Below are 5,153 nucleotides of genomic sequence, written 5' to 3' on the forward strand. Positions count from 1 at the left end.
AGAATAAACAGTAAAAGAATGACACAATGGCATGAAAAAAAATCCTTGTCATCCACAGTAATCCGATATTATTTGCATTACCTTTGATGTAATAAAACAACTGGATTTTTTTAAGTGATTACTTGTTTTTTTAGTTCCTTTCATAAAGAATATAGAGAGATATAAGTCTGCCTTGGACAACTTGTTCTACATATTGATCTCTATATCTAGTCTTTGTATTTGTTTGAGATTATTTTGTTGGCCACTGTTTTGAACAGGTCTCCTTTGAAAAAAGAGATTGAAGATCCAAGTGGGAGCTGGTTAAATAAAATAAAATACAGATAAGACTCTAACAGCAATAATTAAATTATACTTGTATAACTGTCTTGACAAGTCTTTTTGACTGGTATTCTTTTTTATTGGCCATTGCTAACTAACACACTTGCAATTTACTGTACCTCACTGTCTATGCAATTATCATTTAGTTTAATTGTCACAATGTGACTGTGGCAGAGCTGGGCTTCTGCCTTTGGAAATACTGGCAGGGATGGAGTCAAATTCTCCTCCCTGCCCAGGTTCATTGCGTCAGGTGGGAGCAATCAACCAATTAATTGTTCAATTAAGCACTCAGCCACCTGGCATAAAAGGAGGCCTCAGCCTCCCATTTTGGTGAGAGAGTTCTGGAAGGAGAAGAAGTGGTTGTCTGTGTGTGCTGTTTTGTTAAGGTTTTGAAACCAGTGAAGGTAATGCCCAGCCTGGAAGCCGTATTTTTGTTGTAAGTTTTGTTTTGTGTTGATTGTTTGTGTTTGAAACCTTTTTGTTTGGCCCTTGTGCCTATTTATTTTGTATTTTTGTTTATTAAAAAGCTTTATTTTGAACTTTATACTGTTTCTGAGTCTCAAACCTCGGTCATCCTTGTCACAGTGACCCTTTACATTTTTTTCTTCGTCAATATGAGTTTAAAAAGGTGTATCTGATTAAGAACCACCTACAGTATCGTCACTTTGACCTTTGAACCACTTGAAATTTTTTGTTCCACTGTGCATCCTGCATGTTAAGTCTAGTTCAGTATAATAACCAAGTGTTTTTTTTTTTTTTTTTTTTTTGCTGTGCTGCTCCCAGTGTTTTTAGATGCTTGTACTATAGGTGGGCAGGCTCGAGGAGGGCTTCATGTGGATTCTGGCACCAATTCCTTATCATCCGCAGATTCCCCAGCCATCCTTCTTTGGCACGGCTTTGAGAAGCTGACAATGGCTCTGCTGAGTTTTAGCCCCTCAAGGTTGGGAGCTGCAATCCAATGTGACACTGCCCTCCCTAATTTTTCCTGCATGACTATTTCATTGAATTCCAAGGATATTAATATTCAAATGCTGTTTAACTTTGATGTTGCTCATACAGAGCCTTCTGATTGTGTTTATTGGTATTTTATGTTATTGATGTTTTTTCCTCTCAAGGTCTTTCATTGTGTGATTGTTCACTCGATCAATATGCATTGCAACTGCTTTAGTCACGACTGATAGAAAGTTAACTAGCAAACGAGCATAAGTACCTAACATACGCGCCCCAACAAAATATATGAATAAGACTTAAAAATGAAAAAAAAGCTAAGTAACTCATTGTGGTCAAAATAATTAGGCAAATGTTGTTCCCTTGAGTTCCCCCAGCCTCCATTAGCATCACCCCTCCCTAGCCAGCACTCATGCATAAGCTGGTTCGCATGCGCTGAATTCTCAGAAGCTCAATGACCTAGTGCAGAGACTGCGTGTGTCACGTTGAATAGCAATCCAATGAGCAGTTCTGGAGACATCTTGGAGACTCAATTGATCTTGAGACAACCACTTTTAGATAAATAAATCAGGGTCCTTCAAGTACCACAGACATCAAAATCAGACATCGAACTGTGCTTATCTGGCTCTTTAGTCTACCTATGTCAAACACATGAAGAAACTAGTTTTATTTTTTTAAGTGGCAGCATTGTTTACATGCATCCCTGTTGGGATCAATTGAATAGACATGTCGAGATTTATCTATATATGTAATGAGACATATTGTACAGGTGGAAGTACAAAGCCAAACAAAAAGTATAACGATAATAAAAGGTAAACAATAACAGAAGTAACAGAGTTGAAGTGCCCTAATTTTTCTCTCTCTCTCTCTTTATCTATCTATCTATCTATATATATATCCTTTAAACTCAAAAGGAAATACTAACATTTTAAAGGGAAAGTGATTTTAGCCACAACATGTTCTTTTTGCATGCAAAACAACCCACTTCCTCCAGTTTTGCCTTAAATGATATAATAAATAAATGGCAAATGCTTTAAACATTTCCTGGTTTCAAAATTCCTAAGTCTACATTCTTGTAAAAAGAACTGCAGTTAGTTAAAAACAAAAAAAGTTGTAGTGCCATCCAAACAATGTATTGGTGATTATAACATTTTAACACTGCCATGGCTTTGAGAAAACAATATAAAAGCTAAAAGTATTTAAGTGCATAATGTGTTCCGTATGAATGTTCATGTCAACAGACAATTACATTTAGTAAATCACATGCCATGTAAAAACACATCTGTGCCTTCCTTTTCAATAGGATAGCCTAATAACTGTAGGGCCATGTGGCAATGTGCCCCGCCCCTGTGTGTATTTTTGTGTTTTATGTTGTATGTTGCGTGTGTTAATGTTGGTGTATTGTAGTTGGTACACGGGATATAATGTGTGTAATGAGCATGAATGTTTAAAATGTATAATTGTATTTAGGCACGGGGATTGCACTTCACTTCACGTGCATTTAAAGTATTTAATATGTGAGCACAGGGTTGCACGGAATTAGTTCACGTGCTGGGATTCAAGTGGATAATTAATTAGTAATTGAATCTCAGCACAACAGTATATATAGATGCACAAAGCATTCACTTGGGGTTGTGTGTTCAGAGTGAAGGAGCGGGAGAGAGTGAGGAGATAAATTATAAGAAGCAATTGCTACGTGGTGCTGGAGAACCAGCACAGTATTATTATTATTATTATTATTATTTTATTTATTTAGCAGACACCTTTATCCAAGGTGACTTGCAGAGACTAGGGTGTGTGAACTATGCATCAGCTGCAGAGTCACTTATAATTACGTCTCACTCGAAAGACGGAGCACAAGGAGGTTAAGTGACTTGCTCAGGGTCACACAATGAGTCAGTGGCTGAGGTGGGATTTGAACCGGGGACCTCCTGGTTACAAGCCCCTTTCTTTAAACACTGAACCACACAGCCTCCTACGTGTTTGTTTAGTGTTCGTCCCTATGTTTATTTTGGCCTCAAGTGCTGTGTCCTGTTTTCTGTTTTGTTCAACCTGTTTATTTTCTGTGTGTTATTAAAACACTGAGCGCCGCAGCGTCTCAGATTCACTCACCACTTGTCTGTCTGTGTATTCCTTTCTGGTCTGACGTCATCACTAAAACCAGCCTGTCACAGGCCACTATCTGGGAATACAATAGCTAGCCTATGATTCTACACCAGCTTGCTTCAGGATGGACATATTCTAGATTAGGACCATGTATTTCAGAACTAAAGACACAAATACAACATTCATTAATGGATTCTACTGCAACTCATAAACTGTTAGCTTGAGAGATTGTCTGGTGGTGCATGTAATGTGCACAATGGTAGGTAAGTTTAAGTATCCACTTGATAAAAGGGCACATCAAAGAAATCCATACTGTAGCATGATATAGCCAATTGTGTCCTTGACGTATAACACATCAGCTTTCAAGTTCTGGTAGACTTAATTTGATAAAATGTCACCTCACCAAATTGGTTTTGAAAAAAAAGAAAGAAAAAGTTTTAAAAGTTTACCATGGTATTTTTTTATGTTAATTTAGCATTTTTCCCATGCTTTTCCTAAGATTATACTTTGCATTTACCATAGTCTAGAATAGTTTGCCATGATTTTTAATATGCTTTACCATACCTCTCTGACCCTTACAGTGCTTACCTATGCTTAACCATGCTTGCATTTTGTCTTATCACACTTTGCTATGCTTTTACTATGTGTGATACAGTTAAAGCAAAGAAACTCTGGAACGATGTCAATTACAAACATGATGTGGACGTGTAATTCCAGCACAGTTAGCCTATAACTGCTTTCTTGGCAGTCATTGGAGCAGATGGCAGTTCAATAATAGCAGTATGAATGTTTTGCCTGACATTTATTTGTGTATTAGAGCAGGCAAATTTCAAATACCAAGGGGCCAGATAATGCACTAATTAACCTGATTAAATATGGGTCTCTAATGCTTTAAGTTGTCTGTTTACTCGTGGATTCTGTACTTCCACCATCTAATGGTATGGGAAACAAAACCACTCATCCATTATCTGTACAGTACTTGGTTGTACGGATCATTGTGTTTTCACACGCACTTCTGTCAAGAAGCGTGATTTAAAGGCAAAGCATTACATTTGGTAACTAAACCAAAACATGTACACGTTACACCATCTTTTTTTATTAATCCACACTGTAATACATACCAGTGGTCCTCAACATTTCTTTGGTCACAGAGAAATGTGTGTATTTTTTTTAGGCTGAAGGCAAGATATGTTTTTCACTTTTGACATTTGACAAACTTAGTATTCCAAAATGTAAAATATTGACATTAAAATACAGATTTAACAAATGGACACACAGAGAGATTGAGAGCTTGGATTGGTTTGAGTTCAATCAGCATTGCATTATTCCAGCTTGTGTTAGTGTAACAGGCAATGCTGTGAGGTGCACTGCCATTAAAGATTCTAACGTCTGTAGGTGAGATACAGTTTAAAGCTTGATAACCAAACCCACAAACGAGCATCTGGAAACCCAAAGAATCAAAGAAAAGCATTATATTTAGAGAGCTAATTGGATCATTACTACCAATACATTTAATAAACAGTATTCAAAGTTTAAATGAACTGAGAACCAGGTTTTAGTGTGTGGCATATTTGATTGTGTTAACCATAAATTTGCCTTTAATCTTCCTTTAATCTGATCAAACCATTTCCGTGGTTGGCTTATTTTTTTTTTTTAAATTTTGTACAAGTTTTGTATAACATGTTCTTTAAGGGGTTATGAAAATAGCAACACATTTAATGGATGTTGTAGCAGGGCGCTAGTCAGCCCTGCTGATTACAGTGTATTTGTTTATTTTTTTT

General features: G+C 36.7%; 1 long non-coding RNA gene across 1 annotated transcript; it reads left to right on the forward strand.

The window, feature by feature from the left end:
• Positions 1-304: 304 nt before the first annotated feature.
• On the forward strand, positions 305-1,432 carry LOC131737253 (uncharacterized). The gene is made up of 2 exons (XR_009328828.1): positions 305-754; positions 1,102-1,432. It is a non-coding gene; the product is annotated as an uncharacterized LOC131737253 (long non-coding RNA).
• The last annotated feature ends 3,721 nt before the right edge of the window (positions 1,433-5,153 follow it).

This window comes from Acipenser ruthenus, chromosome 6 (assembly GCF_902713425.1).
Source record: "Acipenser ruthenus chromosome 6, fAciRut3.2 maternal haplotype, whole genome shotgun sequence".
Lineage (NCBI taxonomy): Eukaryota > Metazoa > Chordata > Actinopteri > Acipenseriformes > Acipenseridae > Acipenser > Acipenser ruthenus.